Source organism: Drosophila serrata, unplaced genomic scaffold (assembly GCF_035046125.1).
Source record: "Drosophila serrata isolate PLE 108 unplaced genomic scaffold, ASM3504612v1 contig_183, whole genome shotgun sequence".
In the NCBI taxonomy this organism is placed as follows: domain Eukaryota; kingdom Metazoa; phylum Arthropoda; class Insecta; order Diptera; family Drosophilidae; genus Drosophila; species Drosophila serrata.
Window position 1 is genome coordinate 1 of NW_028257081.1, and position 14,705 is coordinate 14,705.

A 14,705-nucleotide genomic window follows, 5' to 3' on the forward strand; every position below is an offset into this window, starting at 1 on the left:
TTTATTAATCTAGGGTAGTTAATATTGGTGCAGAAAACATCGATGGAAATATCGATACCGCGATGTTTTGGAAAAATGGAAAACATCAATGTTTATTTGGGACCATCGATGATTTGGTGCCATCACTTTTAGAAGAATAGAAGCAATAAAAGAGTGTAAAGGTTTGTAATTTGTAATTTAAAAGCCTAGAAGCCATTCTTGCCTTTGACTCTTAGAGTGGTCGTTTTAAAGAGCGTTTTGGGCATTATGAAACACGCACGGTTCCAAGGATTGCCACAAGGTTTTCTGACAACAAACCATGCAGAGCAAGCATGGAGGAGGAGCTTCAAAGTGCCATACAAAAGTCACGTGAATAATCCACATCAGCGTCGCAAACGCCTACACCACCAAATGATCCAGGTACTTCAACTTATTTTACTACGCTGCAATTGAAGTTAAAAACAAATATAAGTACATTGCGATCAGACGCCATTATACTGCTCAGGCAGCATACAGAGGCTGTAAACGAGACTGAAACTTGCGATCCACTAGGTTTCTGGAAGGTAAATTTTTATACCCTTGCAGGGTATTATAATTTTAGTCAGAAGTTTGCAACGCAGTGAAGGAGGCACCTCCGACTATATAAAGTATATATATTCTTGATCAGGATCAACAGCCGAGTCGATCTAGCCATGTCCGTCTGTCCGTCTGTCCGTCTGTCCTTCTGTCCGTTTCTACGCAAACTAGTCTCTCAGTTTTGAAGCTATCTGAATGAAACTTTGTAGTTAGCCTTCTATATACTCTCACTCGTATATATGTCGGAAGAGGCCGGATCGGGCGACTATATCATATTTTTACAAAATAAAATTTAACTTGTCCAGTTTTCAATAGAATTGGATCAAATTTGAGATATAGCTATTTTACTATGCTATACAATATTGCACAAAATTTTATGAAAATCGGACTACTATATCATATAGCTCCCATGAAAACGATCGAGAAATTAATACAATTAAATTTATAACTTTTTCAGTTTTCATCTGATTTTCATCAAATTTGAGGTATAGCCATTTTATATTAATCTTAAATTTTGTGTCAAATTTTATGAAAATCGGACGACTAAATCATATAGATGCCATACAAACGATCGTTAGATGTGGAGAAAAATTCACATCTGTGACTGTAAAACTGCAAATATAATATGTATAGGTGGATGAAATGAAAGCAGGTATTACTTCATTGTTTTTTATCACAAATATATATAATTTATATTGTATGGAGTCCTATTCATAGAAGTTCTATCTGCAAGGGTATATAAACTTCGGCGTGCTGAAGTTAGCTTCCTTTCTTGTTAATATTATTATTGTGACATAAATATGTACGTATAGAGTTTAAATTAAATATTGGAATTAAACACTTAGTATTTATATTTTTTGCATTACTTATAAAAATAAAGAAAAAAGAACAATATAAAGGGATCAAGCACTAAAAAAATGTGAACAACCCTGCTATACCATTCATCAGTAATTAATCAACAGTCAAGGCAGTGTTTTTAATGATTCATAGTTTAATGGCCATACATATTGTTAATGAATTTAATATGGGCATGTCCTAGGGTGTCATCAACAACAATTCATCAACAATTCAATGATTCATCAACACATCATCGTTGATTCATCAAGAATTCATCAAAAAATTCATCAACACTCATCGACAATTCATAAACGGCCGGCCATGGTGCTGGCGACGACTGCCGTCTGGACTATCGTCGTAACTGTATCGGTAGAAGTCGCAGTCGGCAGAGTGTCGGCTCGGTAGAAGTCGCAGTTGATGACTGTTGATGACAGTAACCTATTGATGACATGTGGTACTGCAGGGAACTTTGTGAGAGCAGGGAGAGCATTGTCGTTTAAATCAAAATATTAGCCTCATATTGCAAAATAAATCTTATAAACTGAATAGTCTTTGGCTAGATCGACTCAGCTGTTGATGCTCATCAAAAATATTTGTACATTTGTATATGCTTTATAGGGGCGGAAATATCTCCTTCATTGGAACTATAATACCATGAGCACTGAAAGGGGAGAAATGTTTAAAACGATGGCAACTTTTTTAAACAAGGAGCCGTTCTATGGCAGTGACTCAGCGATCAAAAAGAGACTTGATCAGAATGTCATTAATATGATTGTCAAAGACGTGCGCCCTTTCAGTTGCGTGCATGATAAATATCCAATCCGAACTTATTTTCGTGATGTAATATTTCCCAGGGAATATGATCAGCTACAGCGCAAAGTGCGTTCCGTTTATATAAAGTAAATTATGTGAGTTTAACAACAGATCTTTGGACATCTGCAAGAAACGATGGTTATATTACCATAATATGCCAATTCGTGAACCAGAATTTTAAATTGAACTCTGCAGTGCTATCTACAGCTCCTGTGGTAACGCCAACAAATCACAACGCACAAAATAATGCGGACCCAATAAAAGTGGTGTTGGCTCAGTGGCGTTTGTTATCAAAGGTAGTTACAGTCACAACGGACACTGATAGTACGATGAAGAAAGCGTGCGAGATTTTGCAATTCGAACATTTGCCCTGCTTGGCACATACTATAAACCAACAGGTTTAAGATTTTTTGAAAATTGATGTTGTTAGTAAAATTGTCTGTAAGTGTAAGGAAATAGTAATCTATTTTAAACAAAGCATTATAGCCGTTGCAAAGCTAAAAGAAGCACAGACAACTGAAGAGCCGCTTACATTAATATAGGAAGTAGCAACAAGATGGAACAGCGCTTATGAGATGATTAAAAGGTTGTTAAAAGTGAACGAATGTGTTACTTTAACTTTGATAAAACTGCGAAATGCACCGGCGCCGATTACAGAAGATGAATGCGAAGTTTTCAATGTGCTAGCCGAAAGCAGCAGCCTTTTCATGAAGCCACGCTATCGATTTCAACCAGCAAAAATGTTTCCGTATCGCTGATCATTCCCATTATCACAGAGATTCATCATAAAATTAATCAATTCAATACAATCACGCTTGAAGGGAAATTAATACATGACTATATTGACTATGAGAACTTTGAAACCCGAACAGCACCTCGGATCGCAACTCTAATTGACCCCCGCTTTAAAAAGGACGCCTTTCTTAAGTCATCAAATGCAGATCTCGCAGCCAAAGCGTTGAAGCAGGAATTGGTGTTCGCAATTTCCATCCATCCACGACGTCAACCAACAGCAACCTCAGAATAAAACAAAAATAATGAAAAAGTGCAGTCAAGTCCTGCGGATGCGATAATAGCACTAAGGCAACACATCGAAAAAGAAAACCTTGGAGGAAATGGAGACCTTCTAAAATATTGGGAGGTAAGACTTTAAAATTATTATGCGAAAAATGCTAAATAACAAATTTTATTATAGATGATTGCTGATGACTGCTCTTTAAAATTGGTAGCAGCTTGTGTATACAAGCCTCGTCATGCGAAGCGGAAAGTGTTCAGCAAAGCTGGACAAACTATTAATGACCGCAGGACAAGTCTCTCTCCAGAAGCTGTGGACAAGCTTTTATTTATTAATAAGAATTCACATTTCAATAATACTATTGATAGTCATATTGTTAAATTCCAGTTGTTTTTTTTAGAAACATCAATGGTTTTTATTTAAACATGGAAACATCGGTTGACGCACACATCAATGTTTCTGCATCCCTATCTCCAATGTTTAATATAAAGTTAAAGAATATAAGTTTCTTTAACTGTCTGCCAACTAAATCACATTTTTTTGTTGTCGACGCAAATTTTTTGTTTCGAAACCTAAAAAATTATATAGGTTTATAAAATAATTAGTGGATTCCTAATTTGACTAAATGACTGAATTATTGAATATATCGATGTATCGAAATAATGAGCCGATATTTTCATACGAATAGGGAACTACTTAACAAAGTCTGCGATTAAATTCGCAAACAGCTGATTTCAAAAGTTTTAATTTTCAAAGTGTAAATAATAGAGTAAAATAAAAATACAGCTTTTAGAGAAATTATTATCCATCCCCGAAATACCCCTTGGAGTTCTGGAACCAGCAAAATTTTTAATTCATCCTTAATATTATAAGAGATAATATAGGAACAGCTGTTTTCATTTGCCGATATTTTCAGTAATTCAGTCGTACAGGGGTCCCCTAATAGTCACTAATCACTAGGATAAAGTCGTCCGCCTTGAATAATTTGAAAATGTGAGAAAAGGGAGACGAACGGGAAAAGGTGTTAGCTTGCGGTGAGGAACATTTTTATGTACAAACTGTCGTTTTTGGTTCTTTGCAGACGTTGGATCATTTGTTTTATTAACAATACATAAACGCATGTTTTGACAATATACACATTTCGAAACCTTAGACTAAACAAAAATATACTTTTTTTTTCATTTCCATTAATACTCTTAACTTAATTCGAAAAGATAATTTTTTTTTTTTTTAATTAGAAAAATCATTGGCGCCAATTTCTTATCCCCAAATGAGTTAAAGGGTTTTGTACTTTTGAGAGCTCATAACACGTTTCAGAGAAGTTTTAATAGGTTTCCCTTTAAGTGTTTAAAAGTGCAAACTGTTAGAATTAAAATTACAAAATTAAATAGAGTTTATGCTGAAAGTAAAAACGGATTACCAACTTTCTTTTCTAAAAACGAAAGCGGTAGAAAGTGAAAACCGGAGCAGTCTTGTATGTGAATATTTGGAGAAATCGAAAGGGACCCTGCATTTTTGTACTCCATTGTCTCCAGAACTCTGCAATATTTAAATGTCGATAGAAATTGTTTTACTATGCCTTATATGTAGAAGATTTTTTTTAGAATACTTACTATGTAGTTTACTTGCGACAAGTATTTTGTTGCATTTTGTTACTGAACTCGTTATCCCAAATAACTCTGGTAAAGAGTTTGTGCCTTACTTTCACAGCAACAAATACAAATAAATTTCAAAATGTAACTAAATAAGTGTTTTATGCGCTACTAAAGTCACATTGGTATAAGTCAGCCCCAAGCCAGGATATAAATGTATATTTTTCCGGTTTTATTATTGCGTGTACTCCTATTTCTTTCCCATGTAATTTAAAACTTAAATTCAAGTAATGAAGATGAAGTCTGCTGTTCAGTTAACTGGGAATTATGGACGGCAAGCGGACATTCCGCAGTGGAAGAAGACAAAAGACCGGAGAACAACGGCGGATGCATTATTAATACGTGAAGGGAGAGCCAATCTGGGCAGTCCTTTCGTCTGAGCTGGGAGGCAGTGTGTGTGGCCCACAGCGAGTACACGGACGTGGCTCGGGCCGTGCCGTAGTCGGTGCGTAAGACGTCCTGCACTGCGAGCTCGTGTGTCGCTGCCTTTCCGGTGTGAATTAGCGTCGCGTGCCAGATGCAATTTCCTGTTGTTGTAAATTGCATCCAGCGAGGAGCGACCGGCGGGCTGTCCGGCATTCAGCTTCTGGAGGTGCCTTTAATTGCCGAATATGGCGCTGTCCGGGCTTATGAGCGCTCTTTAAATTGAAAGCACTTTGGCCACTTAACTGGCGCACACATCGCCCCAACTCGTCAAACTTTTAGCGGCCTTCGTCCTGGCGCTGATTCTGTGCATCAGCATTCAATTTGCCCCGTTGCCAACACAACTTGGAAAACTACAGCCGGGGCTGCGGCGGGAGCAGCTCCGAGCTCAACTATCTGCGGAAATTTGCTCAGTTACTTTTGTGCAATCCCCAAATCCCAGTTCAATTTTATCTATGTATCTATCTGAAACTGCTCGGCAAATAGCAAGCTCTTGTGCCAGTGTGTGCGGCTTGTATGGAACTGTTGACGTAAATGGACAACAAAGCCCGGCACTCAGCTGAGGCGCCCCTTGCCCTGATTCCTTGGTCCTGCCCAGCTGTCTGTTGTCGCTGAAGGGAAATGCATGCTTCGTTTAATGGCAACTGGGCTCGGGTCCATGTTTATTGCATTTTGCCTCTTTCTGTGGCAAATAAATGCTGCCGCCCCTGTGCCCCGTTGGCGGTTTTAAAAGGTAGCCTGCTTAATTTTTGTATTTCGTTTTCTTTTTATCACGACGCCCAGAAGATACGGCTGCAAACGTCTGGCCGCAAAGCTGCAGTGACTCTGTTGCCGTAGAATGAACCTTTTGCCTGGGCAAGCAGAGGCTTGATTGGCTGACCTCAACGCCTAGCGACCAACTAACCCCTTTGCCACCCTCGGCAGTTGCTGACGGTGCTGGGCTCTGAATGCACGATGAGTGCTGGGGGTCCTTGTTTGACCAGATTCATGCTTACTACGGCCACCGGGGCTGCTGGCCATCCATTCATGCTGCCTTTTTATTTAGTTATCCGGACCGCAGGCAAATACTTTGGCGAAGGCTCCACCACATCTACCTTGCGTCGGGGCCTGAGAAGCGAATGCGAAAGTTGATTCGGCATCGGGGCGTATACGCAATGCGTCCGTGTGCCTGTCAATTAGGGCTGGATTGTGAATCTAATGCAGCTCACAGGCTTGCAAGCAATCGATTTGTACTCTTACTCGCTCGCCCAATCCCTGCAGAGACCCGACTGCCAGAGTCGAGCCATTTGCGTGCAACTCCGCCGGCTTCATTTTTATTTGTTTCCCTCACTGCCAACCGACTGCACATCCTCCGGAGGGAGTTGCACAAAGCGAGCATTTCTCGCACAATTTGCGGACTGTTCCTTTGTACTTGGGCGGCGAATTTTGTTTGTGCTCGCACAACATTCTCCATTATGTGCCGGGGAGCTTACGATTTGCTCCAGTTTCGGTATCGAGCCAAGCCAGCGCAATCATTTTTATGTTATTCCCTCGAAGTCATATCTGCTTGTGAATGGATTCAGTTGTGTGCCATTGGTGATGAACTGCTCAGCTCTTCCGCCGCTCAGAAGCTAAGGCACCCGCTCACCGTCGAAAGTGTGCATCGAGTTAGATGCTCCATGTCCTGGCACTGGGAGCAGCTCTGAAAGTTCAGCCCAAGGCTGCACATGCGGCGCCCTCCCTATTCCCCAAAGATATCATTCACAACTGCAGTGAGTGTGTGTCTCGGTTTGCTAGGGAAATTTAAATACCGAATTTATGGACTACACAAAGGATACAACTCCGTTTCCCCATATTAACGACGTAAATGCTGCAGCTCGCCTGCTGTTTCTTACTGTCTCTGGCCGTTTCACTTTTAATTATTTACTGAAGGAGCTGGATATTAATTTTCCATTTTCATTTCCAATTACGGCTGGCTGCTCAAAGGGCAAAGAGCTTGCCTTCAGTGGAGCAATAAAGGCGACATTAATAATATCTGATGGAGAAGCGATGGCACACATTTTATACTGCTTTATACCGGTTACGGTGGCGCCACCGGAAGAGAATGTTGCATGAATATTCGATTAGTTCGCCGTCCAATGAGGCCATAAAACCCGATATGACGAACTCAAGGAGACTGGGTGCCTTATGTATTATGACATAGATTTTCCTTCCGATTTGGTCAGGCGGGAATTAATATGCCAGCGAAGTTGTACGGGCTAGTCAGGGGCAACATTTTTGGCACTGGCCAAGACGCTGTCCAAGTTGCTGGCTCCTTGGCAACATCTCAATTATTCCAATTTGTTCTCGGCCAGGCATTTCTTAATAATGACCAAGAGAATCGTGGCAAATAAAGGATCTGCCAAAATGGCAATTCCAAAACTTTTCCCTCCAAATTCTCGGGCTTTTATATCGGTGCATAAAATACCAAAAAATGAGCAAGCTAATTTCCAAGCGGAGCAGGGAAAAGTGAAATGCGATGTGCAATTATAGAAGCGGAGACAAATCCGGGAAGGGCCGAGGGAATAGCTCAATAAAAGGCATTCGATGAATTGACAAGAACTTGGCAAACTTAAATGTATAAATGCTCAAGGATGACTCTCGTTCCAAGACAATAAATTTACACAAAGCCCGTTAAGCAAAGGGCACAGTTAAAGAAGCAGCGGAAGTGCAGCTCGGAATTTTATTTCATTACGGACACATGTGGAGCCGAGGGCGAAGGAGCTATGCGGAAATGTCAAAGGCGACGGCAAGTAAATACTCCAGCTCCCGCCACTTGCTTGCTCGCTGTTCTCTGCGATATTTCCCGCATATTCAATGAGCAGAACAAGCAAATAAATTTATTCCCGCGCAGCTCTGTCCAAAAAACGGCATTCAATCAGCTCCACGTCGAGGACCGACGGGATTCAGAAGTCAAGCGGGCGCCCAAGGGCCCATAACAGTCCACCATCGATGGCCATTGCGCTGTGCCGCGGCATCCCCATCCCCATCCCCTCCTCTGGGCCTTCGGGGACATTTCGCTAAATCGGCTGTAATCAATCAGGGCCAAATTAAATTTCCCAGTGCCGCTTCGATTAAGAACGGAACAGTGCAATTGCTCGGACGAAGGACCTATGTATGTATGTGACACGCCGTTTGACTTGGACGTCGAAGGCCGAACGGGGATGCAGTACGTGTCGCAGTTTGCCTACGAACCGGCCTCATTTGGCGCTTCTAAATCCGACTCCAGATTTATAACCGCGCCGAGAGCCAGCGGGCCCGCGAGCACCGTTTACCGCCGGCTGATTGTCATTTTTCACACTGCCCATAGACGTCGTCATGATGTCCGCTGCGTGTGCGTGAGTTGAAAAATTTTTATTGCATACATTCCGGCCGTCAGCGTAATTTCTCACTTTTGCGATGGATGCAGAGCCGTGCGCTTTGTGGGAAGTTTATTAGGCGTCGGCACGGCCTGACAAATGGGTCTGCTGGGGAGGTAGGGACGGAGGGGGCCTCCTTTTCGAGGGAAATGGGCCATAATGGGGGCCAATTTGAGCTGGACGTTCTCATTACAGGGTATGGTTCCGTCTAGTTGCCAAAACAAACGGAATATATGCACATATATACTAGCCACGTCCCGTCTAGGTTAGTATTCCTCCCACCAATGGCATCGCAGTGCAAAGGGAGTTTTTCCTATACCCAGCAGGTCACTCAACGCCCCAGACGTGGGCAACCACCCACACTAGGCTCATAAATAAACTTCCAGCAACTCAAGATGATGAATTGTGTTGACGACTCGTTGGGGATCGCTGTTTTCTTTACCTAATTCACTAGGCAGCCTTTTTTTACGTTGTCGGGCATTTTTAATGACCGGTCTTTCATGGCCTCCAACTCCGCTTTTCAATTCCTCTTTCGCAGTCTATCAGTTGATTAGTCTCATTAACTGGGCATTTTGAAAAGTTTTCTCCCGTTAGGAGGTCTTCCGCAATCAGCCTCGAGGCCTTCAGCTTGGGCTGTCTGTGTGCTTTCTGATCCGATCATAATTGAAAGCGATGGACACATTGACACTGTTCTTGTGCGACACAGTGGAAGCGCTTGAATTCTCTTTGCATTACTTACGCAGAACAAGTTCCTGATATCCCCCAGGACGAGTTATATATATGTATGTACCTTCAGCGAACAAGCTAGAAAAACTTTTCCTTCGGTAGCTCGCACCCGTACCCCGATATTCGCACACCGTCGGCAGAAACGGAACCAAAACGCCACTAAATCAAAAGTGTAGGAAAGCAGCTCAGTGTCCGAGACTCCACTGCACTCTCCAAGTGCAGCATTTGCTACGTGAGAAAGTTGTCCTAAAAATTAATGCACTCTCCGCATGCAAGGGAAGCCGGAGTCGAAGCCGGAGTCGGAGTCGGAGCCGCCAGGAATACTCGCTGACGTCCTCAGGTCGAGCGGAAGTAGTGGCCCATAATGGCTCAAATCTGAATTATGCGGCAAAGAAGCGGAAGCCAGGGCCAGCGCAGGCCGGGCAGAGCAATGGGAATGACATGCGGACTTCCGACATAGGTCAGAAATCAGAAATCAGCATGCTAAGCACTTTGGCCCCACTCTGACGTCGCAGACAGCTGCCGTCCCTGGTCATCGGCTTTATCAATTATGCAAATGGCAAATTTAACACCTCGGCAACGTGGCACATACATACGAGAGTGCAGTTGGAGCGAGTGCGGCTTGGCCGGGTTAAGTTGGGCGAAGAGACTCCAGCGAGTCCCTGGGCCATAAATCTTGGGCGTAGGGAGTGCAGCGCTGCGACGTTGGCAGTTCGGCAATGAATTTAAAGTACTTTGTGTTTCTGGCGGAATTTTTAAGTGCTGCGGCAGCCCGGCGCTTGCCGACCTGACTGAGCTGTTTAATTTTACGGGGCCCGAGTCCGGATATCATGGCAAAGTGGATTTTTCCGTCAAACATAAAAGCAAAGTTTGCGCCGGCAATTAAAGGGAGACCCGGAGTGGAGTTGAGCGAGGCCCAGGAGCATGTAAAACTGCATAGCTCGGGACGCACCTGCCCGGCTGGACACGATGGAGACGATGAAGATGAAGTTGATTACGTGCGGAAATATTTTATGCGATTGCGAAAATGAAACACAAACGGCCAGCGGGCCATTAATTTAAATGCATGAGTGAAGGCGAAGGAATACCGCCCGAGTCGTAATATTTTTTCATAATTCTTTGTCGCTCTGCTTGTATAAGCATTTGTTTTACCACTCCGCCCACTCCCGCACTCCCGCTCACCCCGAGACACACCACACACCACACACTTGGCAAACTCCGTCAGCTGCTCCAGCTCCAGCTCATGGCTTTCCCCTCCTGCTGAGTTCAGCACAAAATGCCTTCGCTTATAATATTAAAATGGCCGGAAGCGGAAATTCAAAACGCCACTGCACGAGCGTGTATCAGTACGTATGTATGCACTTCATGGACTTCAGAGTGTGCGCGTGTGTTTTTACATATTTGATTCCGCCAGGGAACCTCAGGGGGCCGCTTGCATGTCGCACAGTATTTATAAAAGTAGTATGCGGGCATGCCAAAATAAACGCCCTGCGGCTCCAGACGGACTCCCAAGTCCAATGCTGCCCACATTCTGAATGCAGCTCAAATAACCCAGCGCTCTCCCTCTAGGCGCCTATTGTTTATTTGCCCTGCAACAAATTATAAGTACAGAATGTCGAAGGCTTCCTGGCGAGCGGTTGAATAATGACAGCTTGTTGGCATAACAAGCACGTGTCCGGGCAACGAAGGGGAGCCGGGGTCAATCGAGGCTGGCGAGAATCAGAAACCCTGGTCGCTGGTGCCTTGCATAATGACTCCGAGAAAGCCATTCGAAGGACCGACCAGTTCAACGACTGCAAACTTGGAAGCCAGACGGATCCATCTCCTGATGCTTAACAACACTTTCAGGCCCCAGGAGCCACCGCCTATTAAAATGGCGGGCCAAGGTCAATGCAAATGTCATGCCCAAGCCCAGGCATTCCGATATTATATGACATTGGTGCTTAGCGTGTCAATTATGTTCCGCCCGACAGCGTGCGAGCTTCCTGCGGATGGCCTCACCCAGGAGACGCTCATTAGTCGATTTGCGTTTTGCGGGCGGGGCTCCACGAGCGTGGATCTGTGCATCCGCCGGGACACGACCGGGCGGCATTCAGTGGCAGAGCTCGCTCCCACTGCATCTGGGTGATGCAACTTCAATATCATGTTCATTAAAATTAATGACTTTGTACATATTTCAGTGACTGCAATTAACTGCGTATATTGCCAAGGCCAAATGGTGGCATAATTTCTAATGACTAATGGATATTAGTTGACAAAAACTATCGAAGTCCCGACGCGGGCATCTGATGCCTTTGATGTTTACATGTCAAAGCGTCTAATTCAACGTTAAAACTGTCGGTTAGGTCGGTTAAGCAACTACAGTTGTAGGGCAAACCCGTAAAAAAGCTGCGTGTGATTATGCCCGACTCCCGATACCCGGTGCCTATAATTAAAAGCTAAATGACAATACCGTTCATTACTGAACGGTATAATTACTTATACGATAGATAAGATCAGAATCAAATAAAGAAAAAATCAGCAAATGCTTTATATTGGATCCCCCAACTGGAAATCACGACTCATACGGCTTACGATATGCTGCGAGTTTTGCCTAATTAAATATACATAGTTTTATTTCTAAAGTGTGACATCATTATTTGCAAACATACTTGATACACGCGTACAAGATAGAAATGTTGTCACCAAATAGTTCTTATCATATTCTTATATACCAAGATGAATTATTTCATCTGGATATACAGACTGACAGTCATACTGACGACTCGGCTGGTGATGCTCATCAAGCACTGTATATGTACTTTATTTCGACCAAGATTCTATTTGTCGCTAGTTCTAATAAAGATCTCAAAAACATGGTTTTTAATTGATCCAATCCAGGCATAAGCTTTTGTATTCAGTATTTTTTTTAATATTTACGTTCTAAAACTTTAGGTTAAAGAAATCAAAACAAATCGATTTGGTTTGAAAAACACTTTTGTCTTTTGATGTTTTGCACAAAAGTTATGTCACTGGATCCTGATCGACAGTCGAGCAAGTTTTTTTTTTAATTTTCTATTATTTCTTCTGATCCTTTTTAGTTAATGTGTTTACAATTAATATTAAATGTTCCATTGAGTTGTCTGAAATGAAATTTCTCTCTTATAGGAACAAACTTATTAATTAGGCACTTTTATTATACATATGCACGTGATTACAAAGCTTTATAAAACCTACTTAAAGGGCTCTCTACCTATCTGCTTCTCAGGAAATGAGTTATGGGTCCTAAATTAGCTTGCGCTCTCTGGAGTGCAAGAGCATTATACCACTCAAAGGCGTTTGCATACGAGTGTTTGCGAAAACTTTTTAATTATGCCAAGAACATAAAAATAAATTTATGCTTGCACTTTTTTATCGACCTTCGCCTAAGTGGGCAAGTGGTCAGAGTGGGCCAAGGGCAGGAGCGCAGGAGCCCAGGAGGGCGCCGTGCGTTGGCGATATGTTTTGTCTACGGTGAATTACGGCACGGACGTGATGATGCACTCCTCGCTAGCCAGTGCCCGGCAGCCATTGATGATAACTTTTTTCAGCACTTGCACTCAATACACAAATGTGCTATAAAATATGTGAAAAAATATTTCTTCTCTCACTGGAGTGGGCAGCGACGTAAATGGCTTTTGGCTTTACTTCACGGTGTGGCCCGGGCAGTGGCTCCCAACCAAGCTGCCTTGCCGCGCCCGATGTTGTGTTCTGCTGCTGTTTTCACTTTTTCTTTCCTCGATTCTCTGCACGGTTGCATCATCAATTATGCTTATCAAAACACTGAAGGGCTAAACTTTGCTGACCAACTGCTGCCCTTGCCAGGAGTGGGATTCCCCACCCCTACGCCCGCACTTAGCCTTCTGGGCCACGCCCTGCCCCCGTCCCCGATTGCCCCCAACTGCTGCAAGTGATTTGAGTGCACTCGACAGGTAATAAATATGAAGTGCTAAACACGAGATACGCGCATTTTTCTGCTTGCAAAACTTTTACCACATTGTGGCCAACAATATTGCAAAAGCTTTTAAACAATTGCCGAGGGCACGGAGCGGTGCAGGTCGGCCGTGGGTTTAGACAAGACGCAGCGCAGGAGACAGATACAGATACGAATGCCGACGGAAGGACTCGTGGCAGGCCAAGGGCAGAGCGTGAGCGGGCCGGGCTTAGCTGAGCGGATCTGTGCTGAATCGAACCGAGCTTAGTCCCGGTGCTTTCCAATCAATTACAACGGGCACGGGCAAATGCAGGGCGCAGCGAGAAAAGCACGCTCGGGTGGCACGGATTTACACAAATGCACAATAATTTCTAACATCAGCGAAAAACATGACAGCTTAATGCCTGCACGACGCAGGCAGAGGCAGAAGCAGAAGGGGGAGGAGGAGGAGCGCTCGAGTGCTGTGTGTGCACACCAGGTTGCACCTTGTGACCACAGAGCGTATGCGCAATTTGAATGATTGTTTTGCGTTCTGTTCGGTGTTTCATTTGTTTGCTCTCGCCGCGTGGGATCGGCAAGTGTGTTGATTACAGTTATTGCAAGTTATTTGCAAATTTATTGTGTGTGCTCTCGCCCTTTTAACTGTGATTGATGTGGCTTTGCCTTTGACGAAGCCACTGACTTTTAAAGTGACCTTTTTCCCCCTAATGAATTACAAATCTAGAGAATCAAATAACATATATAAATCTATTGCTTTATATGCGCTTAATGCATATTTTGATTCGAACTCGATTCGGAAATAAATTTAAAAAGTGTTTCTGTTTTCTTAGCTTCTCATGTAAATTGACCGATTTGACTTGACTGACTTGATAAAAAATACCTTTATAAAGTTTTCAATAATAACTTCACCTCAGGTAATATGCGAATTTTATATTCAAATGAAGAACTTTTGTCATTTTTCATTTTATTTTTATCTTAATTATTCGAATGTTTTATGGCACCTACAATGGATCAGGACTCCGTATTTGCATTGCATTCAGATTAACTTTTTTTTTTAAATTAGGCTATGCACAATTTTTGTACCCTTCCAGGGTAGTACAATTTTAGCTAGAACGCAATGAAAGATTCATTTCGGATCCAATAAAGTATTGCAGATCGTAATCTCATTAATTTTATAAATAAATAAGTCAAAACGAGCTAATATGGACAACTATATCAAAATCAAAATTAAAAAATGATACCTTTAAAGTACGTAAATTGGTTTTGTAGCTCTACAATTTATAAATGTATTAGCAATAAAAAATTGGGTCATTTAGTTGCAGTTGGATAATGGAAAACTGTAATTCTAATCGATT